The 21388-nt window shown below is 42.4% G+C and overlaps 1 long non-coding RNA gene across 2 annotated transcripts; it reads right to left on the bottom strand.

Moving 5' to 3' along the window:
• Nucleotides 1-12940: 12940 nt before the first annotated feature.
• LOC111768636 (uncharacterized) lies at nucleotides 12941-19709 on the bottom strand. 2 transcript variants are annotated; one of them, XR_011428086.1, is made up of 6 exons: nucleotides 19131-19286; nucleotides 17624-17705; nucleotides 16968-17498; nucleotides 16413-16808; nucleotides 13783-13903; nucleotides 12941-13617 (listed from the first exon to the last, which is right to left on the bottom strand). It is a non-coding gene; the product is annotated as an uncharacterized lncRNA (long non-coding RNA). The 2 variants fall into 2 exon arrangements; XR_002801108.2 differs by lacking the exons at nucleotides 12941-13617; nucleotides 13783-13903 and having other exon boundaries at nucleotides 14245-16808; nucleotides 19131-19709.
• Between the last annotated feature and the right edge of the window lie 1679 nt (nucleotides 19710-21388).

Below are 21388 nucleotides of genomic sequence, written 5' to 3'. Positions count from 1 at the left end.
GGCATGTTCAAGAGTTTGGTCATCAAAAATGCAAAGAAAAAGTGCACGAGGGTATAACCTGAGGGCAGGAACGTCAAAGGAGGAAGACGTTTTGCAAGTGAAGTAAGGTCAATCAGCAGCAATGTCGTGTTCATTTCCCAGGACTAGTGGAACAAGTGACCACAAATTTAGTGGCTTCAAACAATAGAAATTGATTCTGTGACAGTTGTGGAGGCTACAGGTTCCAAATGAATCTTCCAGGGCTAACCTCGGGGAGCAGGCAGGAGTGCGCTCCTTCCGGAGCCTCTAGGGCACATTCCACTGCTTGCCTCCTCCAGCTGCTGCTGGCGGCTGGCGTGCCTTGTTTTGTAGCCTCAGAACTTCAATCTCTACCTCCATGTTCACACTACCTTCTCCTCTTCTGTCTGCAGGTGTTACCAAGTCTCTCTCTGCCTCTCTCTTATGGGGAAATATGTGATTGCATTTGGGGTCTATCTGGATAATTCAAAATATTGTCCCCATCTCAAGATCTTTAATCACATCTGCAAAGATCCTTTTTTGTTTTTAACCATATAGGATAACATCCACAGGATCCAGAGACTAGGACGGGGCAATCTTTTGGATGCCTTTGTTCGGTCTACCACAAACGGTAAAGTAGATGTGGCAGCAGGGTTCCTAGGAAAGAGCTAGAATTTGGTTAGACTAGGGGTCTGCAAACGACAGGCTGCCCGCCAGTGCCTGTTTTTGTAGACAAAGTTTTACGGGAGCACAGTCCAGCGAATTTGTTTACATATTACCTGCTACAAGGGCAGAGTCGGGTATTTGCGACAGTAACCGTATGGTCCACAAAGCTGAAAATATTTACTATCTGGTCCTTTATGGAAAACGTTTGTACATTCCTGGGTTAGATCAAGAATATAACGGGATCATCCCAGGGATGACGAGCTTTTCATCTACAATTGGTGGATCAGTAGTCACGCATGGATGAGTAGGTCAGTGGGAGAAAAACCCACAAAACGCTATTGGATTATAGTTAGACCTTGACAGTTTGGGGTAAAACTATTTTATTAAAATGGTGAATGTAGAAAACAGGTGTTAAGAAGAAAAGGCTGAGAAAATGGACCTTAGTAAAATATTTTGCTATTTTGGGTAACAAAATATATTAGTTATATATTTATGTATAAACATATATACATATTTACTAATTACATATTAGTTGGTAAGATATATTGCTGGAAAAATAATTTTCAAGAAGTTTGTGTGCGCAGTTAAAGAAAAAAAATCAGCATGGAAGTATAATAGTGTAGAAGGGTAAAAGAAAGGTAGGCCCATGACATTGTTTGCTTAAGTCAAGAAAGACTTGAAACTGTAGACAAGGAGGGAGGGAGAGAGATTGTAGGACAAAGGAGGGGCTGGGAAAAGTGATGAGGGATGCAGCAGCCCAAAGAGGATGGGAGAGTGCAATTGAGACCTCGGGGAGACGGACTCACCTTAACGAGTGAGCCGAGCCTGGTTCCTCCCCAGGGCACCAAGGAGGAGAAAACGGATAGAGATGATGAGAAACCTTGAGGGAGAGATACAGACAGAAACGGAGTTCTGAAACTTTATAACAAATGGAATGTGTGTAATCACAGATGTTAGAAACACAGGGGTCTATATAGAATCCAGGTTAAACTGAGACCCTAGAGGGTTTGGTGAGAAATTTTATCAGAAACCCAAAGAGGAGGTCATCTGCTAAGTAGAAGGAAGTCAAGACTGGGGCTCGGCTGTGGAAAATACGTTTAACAGCCGTTGTCGGGAATGTGTACGTGGATTTCACAAGAGGCCCCTGAAGGGTTTAAGCTCCACTGGAGGCATGGATTTGACCCAGACAGCAGGAAGGTAGGGTGTGTGTGTGTGTGGAAGAAGGAAAGAGAGCGTTAGACAGAGAAAGAGAAAGATAGACAGAGACAGAGATTGAGTCTGAGAGAAAGAGAGAGTCTCCAACCGTGTTCTGCAATATTGGAATAAGAGCTGCGAAGTCCGCAGCTTACTACAAAAAGGAGGCCAAAATTGAAGGGCAGAAGGGCTTCTCATAGACTGGACAGCATTACAATGACTGCTTCCATGCAGATAAAGCAGAAAGGGGCAGGTGCCTGGAAAAATAGGAAGGTGTCAGAGAAGAAATCTTTTTGTTCCTTTTTGTATCCTCAGTGACTAGAACAGGTTCTGGCACGTGGTAGGTGCTCAAATATCTGAGGACTGAATTAATAAAAAAATTTCATGCTTGAGAGCACACCTATTATAACAAACTCCCCATAGTGTTATTATTATAACAGTACATCCCATCCTTACCATCAACTGATGAGAACGCTGGGCCCAGAGGGGTGACGAGATTTGCCAGAAAAGAGCTAGTAAGGGCCAGAGCTGGGATTTGAACCCACGGCCGCCTGACCCTGAATCTTTTCACTCTCTTTTGCTTCCGCTGATAAACATGCAAAGGTCTAATGAGGCTACACACAATAGTGGTGGGAGCGGGGGAACTGAAATCTACTGTGGTTTTGCACTGTTAATTGAAGCTCTGAGTTTGCAACTTTTGTGAAAAGCAGTGTCATTAACATATATCCTTCCACATTTTACCGCCTGCCTGTATAGAGTCTACTTGTCCAAACTTCCAGGCAAGCAGAGGCCCTGAGGGCCAGGCTCAGGGCTGTCCCTGGTGACGGGATGGGAACAAAGAGAGGATAGAAGAAAACATGCAGAGGAAGAGTTAATAACCATGGAAACAATCGAAACAAAGAATCCCAAAGAAGCAGTCCAAAGGGCTGGGCAGAAAAGTGAACTCTCGCGGATGCTGAGGAAGGGAAGCTGGGGTCAGCAGAGCCAGCAGGCGCTGGAGTGTTGGGGCGAACCAGAGGCAGAACATCAAGAATGCCAAAGGTTCTGCTCCCAGAACCAGGCCTTCCTGTGTGGGGCTTCACCCTCCCCAGCGGACTGGAAGAGCAATCATGAAGATGAGTTTGGGACAATATGAAACGCAGTTTCTCTTATCTTAATGGCCCCCATGATCTCTATGCTATAACGCAGGCTTCCTCTGGGTCATTTCATAACTCATGACTATTTCATAAGCAGAATCAGTCCTGAAGGGTTTTCTCATGAGCCTCTCTTTTCTCCCTGCTATGAATTTGCCCTCACAGCTTGCTATCTGTTGCCATGAAAAAATGACCCAGGGTTGCGTGACACTTTCCTTTGTGACAAAGTGCAATTGACTTGGTGACAGTGATTGCTTAGTTCCTCAGGGCTCATTTAGGGAAGGCCCATAGCACTTGCAGAAGGTTGAGTTTTCCAGAAGTGTCATTTCCTTGCAAGGAGGGCGTTTCCAAGTCCGTGCTGACTTGAGCTGCTCCATCATCTGTAATAACAGCGCTGAGGCTGAGCAACCGGCCTTCTCCTGCCTCTCACCTTCAGTCCTTCCAATAACAAGTTAGCATCACCCCAGCCTTCCTGTCTTCACCTGTGTCCATTTCAAATCTCGCCCACCTTCGGCCAGCCTTGGTATTCAGGATTAGTCCACTTTTGATCCAGGAGAACTTTGGAAATAATTCCGTGAAGTGGGAAGCTTTATACATGCTGTTTCAGTTCCCCATGGCCATTGAAAACGGCAAGTCGGCTACACTTTCAAGGAAAATGTGGTGGAACAAACTGATCAGTATCCACATCATAATCACCCACCTTCCGCAGGTGCTGCTGAATGTCCGCAGCGCAGGCCCAGACTTCAGAGTCCTGCGCAGACAGGAGGGAGAAGCAGCATCCAAATCACGAATCAGTACACCCAGAGGTTTTCAAGTGAATGAAAAGGCAGTGGGCAGCCGGGCTGCGGGCTCTTTGCTTCCTCACGCCTCCCTGCCCTCCCTGCTTTCCAGTGTACCCCGAGTCTCTACAAACAAAACTAATAAGGGCTCTCAGGGCCTTCAAACAAAGCAAAATGTGACCCTTTGTGGCTGCTGCATCAATACACGAATGGGGCTCCCTAGACTCGAGAGGAGCAATATCAGATGTGCTTGGGGATTTTAATAATGCTATTATTAAGGACTGGACCAGCAGAGAAATTTGTTTTTCCTGTAACACCTGGAGCAACAAAAGTCCAAAGAGAGCAGAAAAAACATTTTTTCTTAAGTCTGTCTTTGAAATTCATTTTTCCTCCCTAGTAGGGACCTGTCAATCAAACTCCTACAGTAAGAAAATGGCCATTCTTACTAAAAAGCAACTGAGGAAAAACTTGGGGTTTCACTCAAGTGGAAACCAATGTTTTCACATGCTCTAGAAAAACGAAAATACCTCAGGGCTGCTTTAGGATTTCTTTTGAGAAAATTAATATTCTATGAATGCATAGGTCACCACAGAATAATCAATACAAATCATGTCTAACATAGGGGCATCTTCTGCCTCTGTGCCAATTCTGTCACCTAAAATGGAGGGCTTACAGAACTCCAGTTCCACTTAAGCTCTGCTCCTAGAAGTTCTTATTTCAGACATAGCAGGAGAAAAAGCTCCATTCCAGGCCTTTTGTTACAAGGGAAACACCCTCCTATTTCCTTCCTTATTCCCCTACCCCCAATCCTCCTTTCTTCCCTTTTCCATTTTGTAAGGGAGTTATAGATTTTATAAAAAACTCTGCATATTTTAGAGCCGTGGAATGTTAAAGTTGGAAGAGATTTTAGACGTCATCAAGTCCAGTTTCCTCCTTTTATAGACAAGAAAATTGAGGCTCAGATGCATTGAAACTTATCCAAATCCTACACCTAGTTAGTGACAAAGCCAGAAATAAGACAGAGGTCTTCCAGCATTGAGCACAGCACTCCATCCACTGCACTAGGGATTTCCAAAACTGCCTGGTTAGCCAAATGACTATAGGCCCTTGCGAAAAACACACATCGCAGTCTTCTCTGGAGATTCTGAGTACATCATAATGACCTTCCCAGGTGACTCTTAGGAAGAGGCACTGTTTGGGAAACACTTCATGACAACATGTTGCTTCACCTTATTCCCTCAACGGGGGCTTCTCTTTCACCATCTGCGGTGGATACCTTGGATGGAAGAGTAGGGAGCAGAGGGGTGAAGAGTTGGCTTGTGCTGACTTCTGGCAGCCTTCTCAAGAGGAGAAAGGCAGCAAATGGAGAGTAGCTTCCAGGCATGACCACTACAGCCCCGGTGATTTTCCCCTTGTCCAAATGCCCAAAATCTTATTGTCTCTTTAGGTCGCAATCATGTATTGAATTTGTTATTGGATGAATTTTCTATTTATATTTGTATTTCTTGGCCACAGTAAGAAATTGTAAGATTATTAAGAAGAGAAAGAATGTCTAATTCATCCTTACTTATCTCTTAATATGTAACATTCTGCCTTGTTAATTAATTGACTTAAGGCTCATTTTGACTTCTAATTTGTAGGACAAAAGGCAGGACAGTATTTCCCTCTTCTCCTGTCACAATCACCCAAAAGCAACTAGGAGAAGTACAAAAATAAATGCACATTCCATTTATACAGAAAATAGTGACACCTGGAAAAGTCAGTATTATATGAGAAAAGGCTGCCAAATACAGTGAAGTTCAAATAGGGGAGCTGGAAGATATAAAGAGAGGATGCCTATAGCTGCAGACTTCAGGCTCAGTCAGGTGAACACTAGTTTTTCAAGGTAACTGTCGCATCCACACCCTGATTTAGAGCAATGAGAAGGGGCTGGTGGTAGGATTTACCCCTAATCTGTCTGGCTGTTTGGAGGAGTAAGGCAGGAAGCTGAGTGGGGAATCACACATGTGTACCACGTTTCCAAGAAGCAGGGTGTACTTGAGGCAGAGTGGAGGAAAGAGTCTCTGCATTGTAGGCAGCCATTTAGCTCCTGCCTCTGTTGATGAACAGATGTAAAAGCTAAAATAACTAGATCATACCTACAAACCTCTTTCATATAGGAAATTCCTGCCAGCCTGGAACTCACCTCATCCAAAGATAGAAAAGGAGAACACGAAGAAGGAGGGGGAAGACGAGGAGGAGGAGGAGGAAGAAGAGAAAAAGAAGAAGAAGATAAGGAGGAAGAAAGAGGAGGAGAAAGGGGAGGGGGAGGGGGAGGAGGAGCGGGAGGGAAAGAAAGAGGTGACAACACAGAACTTTACAAATGTAAGAAAAAAGAATGAAGCAGAAAAACTCACCTCAGAAAAACAATGACGCAGATATAAATGACCAAGTATATAGCCACACACAAACGCAAAAAAATAAAAAAAAAATCTAAATCATGAACTTGTTCTATAAAACCAAAGTTTCACGTAGTAATATAAACACTCAGGGAAGATATATCAGGAAAAGCAGAAACTTGAGCTAGCAGAGATCAGGAAATAAGTGGAAAACGACAAAAGACAGTCTCAGAGACGGAGGCCATATTGGAGGTAGAAAAACAGAAAATAGATATTTTATAGAAACCTAATAAAGGCCATGGAAAGTATAATTTAAAAAGTAAGAAAAGTAAAATGGAAATGAACTAAGAGTTGAAAAGTATTAGAGAGAAAATGGTAGGCAATCATGGATAACCGAAGACAAAGGAAATCCAACATACGAATAGTTAGTCCCCCAACCCCCCAAAAGGAGGCTCCAGAACTTTCCCTAACTCAAAAAGACTTAATGAAATGGGCATACCATGTTTTAGAAAGAAACAGCAACAGGAACAAAAAGACAAAGAGCTGTCAACAAAAGGACACGCCCTGGTGACAATTCTGGACTTCAAAAATCAATAAAGGAAGGAGATCAGATGCCTAAATAACAAATTTAAGGGCACAGAATGTGGGTATCACATTATTATTGTAAGGTCAATGAAAAACAATATTTATCTTTTGGTCCGCAGTGTCACAAAGATAGTAAACTTTCAATGTTACAAAATTTGGTATATCCTGAACAAAGTCTCAAATATCACGAAATAGTTACCTTCCACCCCTTACTCCATAGAAAAGGACTAGCCCACCCCCACTGACGCTGGAGGTGGGCAGAGGGCCAACCACTAATCAAATATCTGGAATCCCAACGTGCCTCATCAGCACTTTCCTGAAATAAGACAGTATTTTCTAATCATAATGTAATAAAAACTATTTAAAAGGTCCTGCATTAAGTATTTATATGAACCACAAATAAAGAATGAAAATAAATGAGATAAGGCTCTAACTCAAGGAGTTAAAAAAGAAAGAAAAAAGTATAAAATGATTTATCAGCCTGGAAAAAGCCGAAACCTAAATTAGCAGGGACCAAACCAACAATGACTTCTCACCATGTTTCCTTCTGTACTATTTTGCTCCACGGTCATGTATTATCTTTTTTAATAGAGTAAATCTATTTTTTAGAAGTGTGTGATTTCTCCCAGATTTGAAAGGTTAATTCCATGTCTCAAAAATTAAACCCCATGTCAGAAAGGAAAGAAGACTGGAGAAACAAGGTTGTGGTTTTTAAGTCATTTCATTCTCCCTTTGCCCTTCCCAATGTAGCTAGTCTTTTGAAGGAGGCATAGCCATCCTCCTGGAGGGTGGTCGCCCCCAATCCCCATCCTATGCCACAAAATGTGGTATGGACACCACAACCTGATCCCTCTCTCCAACGCTGTCCTGGATGTGTGTTGACTCACAGCCTTTCTCAGACCTGGTGAAGGGGGTCATGGGAAATATTTTAGCTTAATTAAAACTCATGGGACAAATGATCAAGGAAGGCAGAAAACAGGAAACCTAGCACTGATCGCAAGAGGCTATCCTGGAATGAAATTCAGCTACAATCCTTATGAACTATGTGATCCCAAATAACACAACCAGTCTTGATTTTTCTCATCTGCTAAGCTGGGAGAACAACACCCACTTTACCTGTAGTGACAGGTGCTAAGTCAGTCAATGAATGTAAAGTATCCAGCACATGCGTACTTACATGCGAGCTCCCTTCTTTCTCATCTCCAAGTTCTCTCCCTTCACTACTTGGCAAAAACTATTGACACCATCAGACTACCGGAAGCTGTGGGAGCAGCTTTCACCAAATCTGTGACTGGCTCCTACCCAAAGAGAAAGCAATGTCCAAAGCTGAGATTGGTATTACGAGGATAAATTCTTCCACACGGTAGTCCAGTTCCATTTAGTATACATCGGTAGTTGCATTAGAAACCAAAAAAGCAAGGGGAAAAAAAATAACGTATACAATTTAAAGAAATTTGTTACTTTAGGTCACCCTGGGCTGGGGACCTAATCAAGGAATAGGGGTCAAAACAGCACAATCTCTAGTGCCAGCAAACCATTGCTACACCCTGGATGTTGGTGTTTCCAGGACTACACTCAGCCCTCTATCTTCCCAGGCTACAGATTGCCTGAGGGGATCTACCCAGGTCCTGTTTCAATCATCTTTGTGCTGAAGATTTTAAAACTTCACCTCTCATCAGACATCTCTTCTAAGTTCCAGACCAACTTACAAACTTGCCTTCTAGAGATCTCCAAGTTGACACCTTGTCTTAGTCCTCTTGGGCTGCTATGACAGAATATCGTAGACTGAGTGGCTTATAGACAACAAACATCTATCTCTCACAGCTCTGGAGTCTGGGAGATCCAAGATGAAGAAGTCTGAAGGTTTGGTGTCTGGTGAAGGCCCACTTCCTGATTCACATGCAGAAGGGAAGAGGGAGCTCTCTGAGGTCTCCTTTAAAAGGGCGCTATGCATGAGGGCTCCACTCTCATGACCTATGCACCTCCTAGACACCCCACCTCCAAATACCATCACATTGGGGTTAGATATCAACATTTGAATTTTGGAGGAACACAAAAACATTTGGTCTATAGTACACCTCAAAGTCACCATGCCCAACACTGAAGTCATTAACTTCCTGGGTTGATTCTAGTGCCTTAAACCTGCTGTTTCCCTATGCCCTATCTTACCACACAGAAGAGCCCAGGGACCCAAGAGCTGAGTTATCCTCAATTCTGCCTTCTCATCAAGCAGACATCAATTCTGTTCATTCTACTTCATAAATATACTTGAAATTTGACCCTTCCTGTCCTTTCTTATAGCCAAGTTTTTAGTACAAATTATCGCATTTCTCTCCAGAAGTTATAGACACTAGTTTCCTAACAGTATTGTAGTGATACCCCATCCAGTTCATCGTTCATACCGACACTGCACCGATCATTTTGGAACTCAAAAACGATCAAGTCCCCCTGAAGATAAAAGCTTTTTCCATGTTTCCTCATCACCTACAGACTAAAGTCTAAAACTCTTTGTACAGCACACGAATCCCGCCCCTTGTTTAGCCTCATCTCCCCCATGACCTATTCGCTAATTTTGTGAATTAATTTGTCAGATGCTACAGGCAATTTGATGATTATTCATAAAATCAAGGAGCTGTTTCTTTGCTTTAGTCTTTGCCTCGGTCATCCTGTCCTCTTACAACGTGTCCTAGAACTACTAAAACCTACCTCGCGGATTGCCTCCACTGTGAGACTTTCCCTCGAACCGCCTCCCTCACCGACACTCACACAGGCACTGCCAAGCCCTCCCTTCTCTCCCCTCCCTTGAGAACTTGCTGTAAAAGTGCTCACCACATCGTTACAACTCTTCCCATGGGTGCTGTTTCCCCTCGTGATCAATTTAAGAGAAAGAATTTGTGTTTCCCAATACTGGGTACCATGATTTGCACTTAATGGGAACCTAATGAAACTTTGTTGAATTAAGGAAGGTCCTTCTTTGCTTTCTTGCAGGATTTTGAAGCCTATCCCACATACTCCCTGCTAACTGATACTGTCCTCTTCAAAATGTCATCATATCTGTGAATTTGCTACCAATATTTACCATCCCAGAGAACATGCATATAGAACATTTCAACATGGATACCAAAATTAATACATACAAAACTGAATTTATCCCCTTTCAACCAATGCAGCTTCCATTCCATCTTCCTTCCTTTAGTCAGTAGCATTTCCAACGGGAGACTTAATATATTGGGATCCATCGGATTCATCCTTCTGTTTGATCTCTACCTTCATAGTTATTATTCTGCAGTATTTCCCACATCCTCCCTTTTTCTTTCCCCTCCACTGCCACCCTATTCGCTCCCTTACTTCTACAGTTTCCAAAGTCATCTTTTTGCTTAAAGTCTCTGTTATGTGATTGATCCAAAATAAACATACCGAACGATCTCTTTCACGAAGTCATTCTTTAATTCTGAACTTCAACATTTCTGTGTTTATCTGACATTAAAAATCTCAAGTCTTTCATAATTTGTCTCCAGATTTATAAGCCCCTCCTTGACCGATGTAAATGCCCATGTTCAAGCTTTACTTTTTTTGAATTAGCCTCATTCTTCCCAACAAAAACCATGCTGCTGCCTATGTTCATGCTGCTTCACACCAAGATAGCCCGCTGCTTCTCTGATGGTTCACACAAGTCCTTCTCATTCCTCAAGGACAAACTTACAAATATATAAGTTCTATATTCCCCATGAAGTCTGTCCGAATACTCAAGGTGACATTGATCTTGACCTTCTCTGAATTCTTGTGTCACGTGCCTTTAACACATATACTATATTTTCTCTCCTCCTAAGTATGGTTCATGTCTTAGTCTGTTCCCGACGCTATAACAAAATTCCACAGACAGGGTAGCTTATTAACAACAGGAATTTATTTCTCACAGTTCTGGAGGCTGAATGTTCAAGATAAGGGTCAGCACAGATGGGTGAGGGCTCTCTTCCGGGTGGCAAAGTTCTTGTTATTTCTTCACATGGCAGAAGAAATAGGGAGCTCTTTGGAGCCTCTTTCATAAGGCACCAATTCCCTTCAGGAGGGCTCCACCCGTGACTTAAGCGTCTCCCAAAGTTCCCACCTACTAATATCAACACCCTTGGGGGTGGGGATTTCAACATATGAATTTGGGGGGGATGCAAATATTCAATCCGTGGTAGTCCAGGTGTTCATCTTAGGGGTCACCAAATATATGTGTGTGTGTTTGTGTGGGTGTATTTGAGTAGAAAGAGTAATAAATATTCCATTGATTATAAAAAAAAATCAAAGAAGCAGCAGCAGGAGCTGTGTTTATTGCTCTGACTCCAGCATACTCTCTTTTAAATCTGAATTTTCACCATGTAATTCAGAGCCACGGGAATAATTAACACTCAGCAAGTCGGGTAACTGATCCTCAGTAAGTGGCTAACATAAGTTTAGAAGCTTTAGTTGAAATGGGTATTATGGATAAATGGATAAATTTGTGCAGATTTAGCTTCCTGTTATTTCTAATTTGCTTTGACATACTTGGGGAAGAATGGGGGCCCCATCCTCACCCTCAACACACAATCATTTCATGTTGAGAGATGTTTTATTTGAGGGAAATCATTTGAGGGGCAAGGTGGACACTTGTGAAACTTTCATGTCTGGTTATGAAAATTGAGACAACACATTAATGGCTATTCAGTAGCCATTATGTTTGGGTTTAGATAGTAAGATATCCAGGTCCAGGGAGAGGTCCAGTTCCATGGGAAATGAAGACAAGGTTATAAATCAAATGGGCATGGGTGACAATGGTTAGACTATATGTCGGAAAGAGATGGAGCCAACACAATGGCCGGAAAACATCGCCCCTCATAAGCCTCTATACACGTCCCTTGTCAGATCATCTGTATATCTGCCGCTTCCCAGACCTTTGGGATGGTCTCTTGGGGATATTTCTGACCAAGATTCCCTAAGTTCGGTGAGTCCACTTGATGGTAACTATAACTTGATCATGAGATGTTAACTTAAGTTTTATATTTCTAGGACTCTTATCAACATTATCTAGAAGGCTAAAAGGTGCACTTATAATTCAGCTAATAAATATTCATCTGTAAAATCTAGATAATAATAATAAGATGAAATCAAAATCCATTTAGGGGGTCGGCCTGGTGGCGCAGCAGTTAAGTGTGCACGTTCTGCTTCTCGGCGGCCCAGGGTTCGCCGGTTCAGATCCCAGGTGCAGACATAGCACTGCTCAGCAACCATGCTGTGGTAGGCATCCCACATATAAAGTAGAGGAAGATGGACACTGATGTTAGCTCAGGGCCAATCTTCCTCAGCAAAAAGAGGAAGATTGGCAGCAGATATTAGCTCAGGGCTAATCTTCCTCAAAAAACAAAAACTCAATTTGGGCTAAAGAATTTAGATTTCAACTTTCATTGAATATTCTTTAATTTTTTTCTTTAATCATATGATTTTTATCTATTTTGAAAGGATATGGAAAAGAAAAAATATATAGTGCAGTGCTCAGGAGTACAAATTCTGCATTAAAATCCAGGAGGCACCAAGAACTAGCTCTGTGATCTTGGGTAAATGACTTAATGACCCTGTGCTTCTGCTTCTTCACCTGTAAGACAGGGAGGATGTTCGTACTTACCTGGGAAAGCTGCGTCGTGATAAGAAAGGAAGATAACACACATGAGATAATACCTAGAACAACGCTGGTTAGGTCTCATGGTCATAGTCGTACCTGCTTCCAACTCACTGTGGCATTCAAGGTCTCATAAATACAAGGAAAATTTATTTAGAAAATAATTCTTCTGACCACCTTTAATAACTCTGCTAACTAGCTTTCACCTTCTATCAGCTTTTTTGTTTACTATCTGAATTACTGGGAGAAGCAAGAGGTACCACCTGTAACTGGTCTCTGTTGGTCAAGTAACTGAACTTTCCTGAGCCTTATTTTCTCTTTCCCTTGATCACTTCAGAGAGATTTCGTTCATTATAATTAATTATTATATAGAAGAGTTCAATGGTAACATAATTAGCCCTCAAGGATCAAAATAAAATATGCGAAAGGGATGGAGGTTGGAACTGAGGGTGCGTTGATGGAGGGGTGTTGATGGGGAGGGGTAAGCTGGAGGCCTCTAGGCCTGGTATTGCCTTGGTGCTGGTCACATAAATGTATATATTTATCAAAATTCATCACACTATACACTTAAAACTTACATCTTTTACTTTGTGAATGTTATCTTTCAATAAAAGAGCTCAAAAACTAAACAAACAAAATACCTAAGAAACATCACACGGGGCATACAGTATTTTATGGTGAATAAATATTTTCCTAGTTCTCAGTCTACTGAATAGGGGTTAGGCTTGGATCAGGAGCTTAAACTATACCAAAATTACACATAGTAAAGAGGAGATGTGGCAATCATTTGTTTAAATTAATTGGTATAGACAGCCACAGTTAAGTAGGAACGAGATAAGATTTGGAGGACCGGCCCGTTGCAGATCAAACGTGGTACCCTGAAGCTCCGTGTCGGTGACAACCCTCTGTCCTGGCAGGCAGAGTAACTAGAAGCCCTTCTGCTCCCCAGCACCCCACAGGGCACCGCTGCCTCAGGCCTACAGGCTCGCCCACCTGCTTTCCTGGCAGCCACACAGTCAGCCTCAGCAGAGCAGACGCAGGGGCCAGACTGTCTTCTTTCCAATCAGGTGGCTTCGACCTTCAAACCCGACCTGAGGGACGTGCGCAGTTCACAGGATGTTCTTCTCACTTGTGTGTCCAAGATAGCACACTGATGAACCTCTTTTCTGAGTCCAAAGACCAGGGATAATGCTCTCTTGAGACCGAAGGAGAAAAAGGTGAGTTCACAGCCTCCAAACCACACCCTGCAAGTGAACAAAACTAGGATTCAGAGACCTCCTGCACGTGCTGATTCCTCTCATCCCAGGGACTCTCCATTCTACTTGCCTCCAAGAGGCCATCGTCACATGCACTTGGAGGCCAGTGGAGGCGGGAGATCTAAGGGATAACAAGGACCACTATGTACTTACTTCTGCCTGTGTGCCGGCATTGAGCCAAACCTGTACCCGTGAGGCGCCTTTCATCCTCAAGACACTCTGTCTCAGCTATCATCACCTTTGTTTACAGCTAAGAGGTCGAAGCCTAGGAAAGCTACAAGAGACCAAGTCAGTGTCTGAGCCGGCATTGGAACCCAAGTCAAATAGCCTTCTGGAACCTGGGCTGTTCATCATTAAAATAAATGTACTTTGGGAAGCTTTTCATCTATGGGTGAAAGGATGATAAATGCCAGTGGACAGTATCATTCTAGACCACACACCGCACTGCTCCAGAAAGAAGCCAAGAGTAGTCATAAAAAATGTCCATATGGAATAATATTTACTCAATCACTGCTATTCACACCAGCTCTATAGACGGTGCTCATGCGATTAGAGTGGACAGTCTTTGGAGCCCCCACGTGTAAACGAATGAAGTAAAAACCACTACCAAAGAAGTAGGAACTACTTCACCATTCATTTTTATTTAACAACATCACCTATTTGCATACAGCTTATATTACCTTGGCTGAATTCAAGAAGATTACCCAGAAGAATAAATGATATTTTCAACAAATTTTTAGTCCTAATAAATTGATACATGTTGTCAGTAGAGTTCAGCAGAAAACACATTATGAAACTGATGCAGGTGGCTTCCTGGGAGTGCCCGCCCTCCCAGTCAGAACCCGTGACACGTGCTGGAGGGAGGAGCTGGCAGAGGGTGGGAGGGGAGTTGATTTGTGACAGAGTCGAAACAGAGACCTCCGCCTCTCCCATGGAGAGCTCTGGAGCTGAGATGATCCTTCAGAGTTGTCACCAACTGAGGCAAGCGGACCAGCCTTTATGTACCCCACCGTTGACCAGGCACTGAGTAAGGTCTGCCCACCGTAGAGGGCATGGCCTCATCCAGGGCAGCTCCCTTTTGTCAGGGGAATATGCACCCAGTGTGGTTTCCTAGGGCTGCCGTGGCAAATGACCACAGACTTGGAGCATCCCATCCCCGCCCCACCAAAGATGTGTTCATGTCCTAACCCTGAGAACTGGGACCTTAGTTGGAAAAAGAGTCTTTGCAGATGTAACGAAGTGAAGGCTCTAGAGATGAGATCATTTTGGATTATCCGGGTGTGCCCTAAATCTAATAATAAGTGTCCTTATAAGAGACACACAGAGGAGAGACATAGAAAGAAGAGCAGGCCATGAAAGGACATAAGCAGAGTCTGGAATGATGCAGCCACAAGCAAGAAATGCCTAGAGCCACCGGAAACTGGAAGAGGCAAAGAAATCTCCTCTAGAGGCTTCAGGAGGAGCAGGCCCTGCCGACACCTGGACCTCAGGCTCCTGCCCTCCAGGACTATGAGAGAACACGTTTGGTTGTTTATTTCTCTGTTGCACATGTTTGTCACTGTAGCAACGGCGGCCCACCCTGGGAAATGAACACACTGGGAAGCAATGAGTGTGAGCTCCCAGCAGGCCACGCTGCCGGCAGCTGGGGAGTGAGCGCCTGGTTTTGAAAGGAGAGATCTGAGAGGTGTACCGCAGCATCCACCAGCAAGCTTTCTTCAAAAGGGCTCATTCTTCATAATGTAGGTTCTGTCCTTGGTTAAATCTGCATTAGTATTTATCCTTCATGCAACACACTTTGTTTGTTTGTTTGTTTTGCTGAGGAAGATTAGTCCTGAGCCAACATCTGTCATGCAACACACTTTTACAGACCATGCCTGTTGCCAGGGACCATGGTAGGCTTTGGGTGTGCCAGTGATGATGAAGCAGTCGCTGCCCTCAAGTAGCTCGGAGAATGAAAGACAGCTAAGAAATGTGGACAGGCTCTGAGTTCTTTGGTGGGGACATACACAAAGGATCATCATCTGACCAAAGGAAGAAATGCAGCCTGACGGGCAGCGAGAGGTAAGAGGGACCTTCGACAGAGTCACAAAAGAAAGCTGGCTGGACAGAGAGTGGAAAGTCTGGAAGACAAGACAGTGGGTCCAGGCAGCAGGACTGAACGTGAACATGGAAGGCTCGAGAGTGAGGGAGGAACCGGCAGAGGGCTGCCCGGGCCCCCGAGGCTGGGCTTCTCCCAGCGTGGTCACGGCCCCACAGCCCACCCTCCGGCCTCTCGAGAAAGTGAAACCCTGAGACCTATGCAGGGTTGTCGTCTCTGAAGGCATCTGTGTCCCTGTCCTGTGAGTCTCATTTGCACAAAGCTGATGACTGCTGCTCTAACATTGTGTTAGAATAATACAATCATGCACATTTTTCATCTTTTAAAATAAGAAAAAAATTTCCAATTCTTCCTATTGGTAATGAAACTACTACATAAAGAAGTGAGCACTTTATTACAAAAACAAGTCTAATTTTTAAATCTCCTCTTTCATGGATATACATATACATACACGGGTATGCATGGATATGCTATCCGTTTATGTATTTAAAATATATGAAATTCTTTAACATTAGCCTATCTCGGAGTCTGTATAGGTGTCCTGACTAGTTTTAACAACGGGCAGATAAAATATGATGAAACTACTCTTTCTTTTGTACTAGTATTCATAATTAAATCTCCAGTATGAGAGTGTAAAGCATAAATACAAGCAGGGTTTGCCTGCTCTGCATTCCAAGCCCCGTACCATCTGTGTTGACAACAGCTGGAAGTAGAGAGATCAATGGGCGCTGACGACCTGAAAGGATTAGCAGCCATAAACGTGGCCCCTGCACGGCCCACCGTCCGGAAAGCCTACCACCACTCAAAGTCCATCGCGCTCCTGCTTCTGAAGGTAATTGCAGCATCTGTGTCTTGAAGTCATTAAAACCAGTCCACGCCTGGCTTCTACTCCGTGAATAGCAAGCGGCGGGGAGGGGAGGGGAGGGGAGGGGAGGGGGCTTTGAGCGGAGCTGAGTGAACGCCGGCGGTCAGCAGGCAGGCCGCACCGCTGCGTCTGTCATAGACCCCTCAGGCTCCTCCAGGCCGCTCACTCGCTTGTCCACAAGCTGCAAGGCAGGACCTATTCATGCGGCAGGAGCTTCTGCCTGAAAAACAAACGGGCTGGCTTAACTATTAAATGTCAATCAAAGCTGCTGGGGGTGTGTTAAAATTGTAATTAGTTTGCATCGTTTTTTTGTTTATCACTCTGTGATCACTCTATTTTGTTTAATTTACTACATTCAGGTGAACAAAATTCCACATGCCTTTATCACTGGGCTTTTTTTCTTCTTCTCTATTTTATAGCGGCCCTGGCAACAGTCTGAGATCTCCGTGTAGATTCGCAGTTTTCTGGCACTGGGCACATGCGCATATTGATACCTGTGAGAACTCAATTAGAGTGGTCACAGATTTCATGGAGAGAATAGTCGTCAGAGCCCAGCCAAGCTGGGCACTTCGCGTTCTTCCTGTGCTCTGGAACCAGTTCACTAGTGGGCTTGGCCGCGAAGAAAAAGAAGCATGGGGAAGCAGCTAAGAGTAACCAGTGATTACTCATTTTCTCTTTCGCCAAAAATAAAAAAAAAAAAGATGTAAAGACTAGAAAGTCCAGGTCTACGTAAGGAGAATGACGCCGTCGGGATTGCTGCCCTGCATGTGTCTCAGCTGATGCAGAAGACAATAGGAAGAATGCTGATGGATGGGGCTCCAACGACCGCCAGAAGTGTTAGCTCACTGTGCACCCCACTACACGCTTCATCGGCGACGTGCACGAACCATGAGAAACTTCCCTTTCCTTGAAAGTATTAAGACAAAGGTTCATCCAGCAGCTGCTCTCCCTGGGCACTGAGAGGGGTCCACCTGCCCAGCACGGTTCCAGGGAGCTCCCCTTCCCCCCGCCCCGCGCCATCACACCCTCACCTGAAGCTGTCTTCTGGTCCCAACCAGCGCGACTTCTCAGGCCCTGCTGTGAAACGTCCACCTTTCGTTTACAAAACATTATCTATATAAAGACAAAAAGGAGGAAAATAACAGGAAAGCAAGCATTTTTAGCCCTGTCAGATAAGTGCAAAATTGGCTTTTTACAGACTGGAAGGAAGCTGCATGCGGAGTATCTGAGGAAATCTGCACAAGGACAGTCTATTTTCGTATTTAAGAATTGAAACTGTGCACCTAAAATGGATGCAAATAATATCCAGGCTCTGAAAACCCCCCATGATCCAAATGGAAACATCCAAGACAACTGTTTAAAAAAATTTTTTTGCTACAGTGTAAAGTCCAAAATAAATTGAGCAGTTTTATGTTAGTTAATAGGAGAGTGTAGTGAGAGGGTTTTCAAAGGCAAGATCTGTAGAGAAGAGCACCAGGTAGAAACACTGGGAGGAGAGTAGGAAGGCATGTACTCCAAGGAAAGGTCAATAAATGCATTGTCCTCAACACCTGACGGCCCCAAACACAGCTGCGCTGGGAGGAGCCCCGAGCAGCTATGTTAAGACAACTTCCCCCTTTAAATTTCCTGCTCCTAAAAATTGTAACCTAACTAAAGGGGATTGATTAAATAAATAAATTATAATGTAAATCGTGAAAGAATAAAGAAATCAGAAAACATTCTTGTTACAGTATCTAAAAAACAATACAAGATCGAATTCCATTTTTAAAAGCACTGCCATTGATAGAGTAGTATAAAGCTACTTAAAGACATCCCTGTGCACAGAAAAAGAGCTGAAAGGAGGCAAACCGAAAAGGTGTGCAGCAGTTATCCAGGGACGAGGAGATTATGGATGACTGTTACTTTCTTCTTTACATTTTTCGCTGTATTTTAAAATTTTCTAAATTGAATATATACCAAATTTTATGTTTAAAATCACTAGTATTCTTCCCTTCCAAAACATGAAGGGGCTATTGGTATTCCTTTTAGGAAGCTTTTCTTTTATTAATGCCAAACTTTTGACCTTCTAGTTTTTAAATGAACATTAAATTAAAGTACATAATTATTGTTATGTATTAATAAGCAATTGGTTTATTGATAAATTGTTTGAATTATTTTTCATATTAAGGACTATTTGAATATTTTTGTGACTCGATCTGAAGTAAATTCAAGTGCTTATTGGTTTTATTGAAGTTTAACAGAGAACCAGAAAGAATTAAATGTTTTAAAACTTTCTTCATGTACAATGTTAATACAGTTTCATTTTTATGTTGAAGTGAACACCCCAACATACACACATACACACACATCCAAAATGCCAAAAATTTCAGTCATCTCTAAAATCTTATATTCAAAGTTATGGCTTTTAAAACTATCCTAAAATCAACACACATGGGAAATAAATATGAATTTCCTATTGTATTAACAATTATTCATTTTGAAAAGCTAAAGCATTTTCTCAAGTATAATTTAATCATACATGGCACCTTGTTACCTTACCTTGACAAACATGTGTAAAAATATAAACCCCGGTGGCACGTACATGAGGTACAGAACCATCAGTCACCTACCAGGCTTGTATGAAGAAACTAGATTTTCAAAATGTGCTCCCTTTAAACAACTGTGAAATGAGCCACAAGCAAGGCTGGCTGAAAGAACAAACGGCCTCTCTCTCCTGCACTCACAGCCAGTTTTACTTTCTTCAAATATTTACTTGCTTCCATTTGCCAAGACATTGTTTTGCAAAAAAAAAAGTCCTTTGTGAAAGGCGGCTGCAGAGAGTAAGATGAAATCCTTCATTTGGCCTATCTGTTAATATCCTAATATCCTAAGTTCTTTATCAATTTTGTTTTAATTATATATGCTATACTAACACCAAACAAGAAAATTCTACTTCAACACAGAAATGCTTTTATTTCCAATATTCCAATTACTTTGCTGGTTTCTCCTTAGTGCTTCTTCCCTCTATTACTCCACCTTGATTTCCTCCTATTTTTCATTCTGACACACACACAAATAATTGTTAATATCCTTTCTAGAAATTGACTTCTAGTTACATTTCTCTCCAGTTAATAGCTTGGACTGGGCAGGCCTGAGCCCATAAAAGTACAATCTTTAATCTTAAGGACTTCCTGTCCAGAAAGGCGTCAGAGCAGACCAAATGGCACCAAGCGAACAGCGTGACCTGCAGTGGCTCCCAGTGTGGATAAACAACTCTGATTAAGAGTTACACTCTGTTAGGGACATTCTCAGTGTTTCTGCATCAGAAACACTCATCTTGCCTATGCTGAAATCTCAGTTTGTTTCCCCTAGAATAAAATAAAATTGTTCAGAAGGTGAGTGCAGAAGAGTGTTGGATTTCCTTCGAAGAGCTAGAGAAAGACAGGAACTCTGTTGTGGCCTTCCCACTGGTACCTAGAAACCACCAGAAAGGCGGGGTGCTGTTTTCCTCAGATCCAACTGTTAGTTTTTGTTGTAGCTCCAGTGTCCTGAAACAGTTACCTGGTCACTATCTCCCCTTAGCTTTTTAAAGCTCTTCCAACGTCCCTCTGTGCCACGATGGGAAAAGTCCGAGCCCAGCCGTATGCTCGCCAATCCCCTACTTTAGCATCTATTTTGAAACCGTGCCAGTCTAGGACTTCCCACTTTCCCATGGCTTCTTACTCTGAATTCTCCCCTTTGCCTGTGAGAAACAGATACTCTTCTGAAAACAATGGACTGTAAATTGAGAAAAGTTAAGAATCAGCATCAGTTTCTCATAAATCTAATTTGCAATTTCCCACCAGTCTGGGTTCTGTGTACAAACTCTAACACACACACCCTCTGTGGGAAACACTTGTTCATGTTCACAAACTGACCTCCACTTACTCAGCTGGTTTCTCTCCTTGGTGGAAAGAAACAATGTAATTCAGTAGAGGAACTGTAGAAGGAGGTTATTAGAAACGGGTAGATTTATAATTTTTTTATCCTGGCTGGGTGTGGAAGGGATGATACACTATCCATAGCAAATGCATATGAATATTTTTCCATACTAACTTGCAGTTGCCTGGAGAGAATGGATTAAGTCTATATTTTTGCCATTCTGTAGAAAAATATAGTAAAATCATCTAAAAGAAAATGTGTTAATATGAAATAATCATTCATGAGGGATAACATGAGAATATTTTATTCATTTTGAGACAACAAGGAAATATACAATAAGATTTTGTAGATACTAATAAAAACATCATAGAAATACTGGAATGAATACTGTACAACCTATAATTGAAAATAGCCCTTGTTGTTATCATTGAAAGGTCAGATTCAGTGTGAGTCCTTTATTTTCGACTTCTTAGAACTCAAACTCACTTTAATGAGACGTTTTATTATCATAAGCAGTATATGTTATTTCTATTAAGTGAAAATTCTTGCCTTACTTTTGTGACAAAAAATTAAAATGTATGATACTGAAATCTAAGAAACGTAAGTATCTTCTTTTAAAATTGCTATTCCTTTAATATACTTGTCATCCTATCTTTTCAATCATATAGTATGATTAACGTTTCTAGAAAGCTTATCAAATGTCATCATTTAGACCTATGGGCATAGGTTAGCTTTCTTCTACACCTTCTCTACTAAGACAGCTCAGCTTTGGTGTTTATGGTATCATATAGCTTTTAATAATTTACACAGATTCTAGATCTGATCATATTGATAATGACTTTAATGATAATACAAACCTGTAGTTGGAAAACAAGAGCTATAACTGGTTTATCTAC

Source organism: Equus caballus, chromosome 17 (assembly GCF_041296265.1).
Source record: "Equus caballus isolate H_3958 breed thoroughbred chromosome 17, TB-T2T, whole genome shotgun sequence".
Taxonomy (NCBI): Eukaryota; Metazoa; Chordata; class Mammalia; order Perissodactyla; family Equidae; genus Equus; species Equus caballus.
The sequence above is the reverse complement of the archived record's forward strand: the minus strand, read 5'-3'. Positions and strand labels throughout refer to the sequence as shown.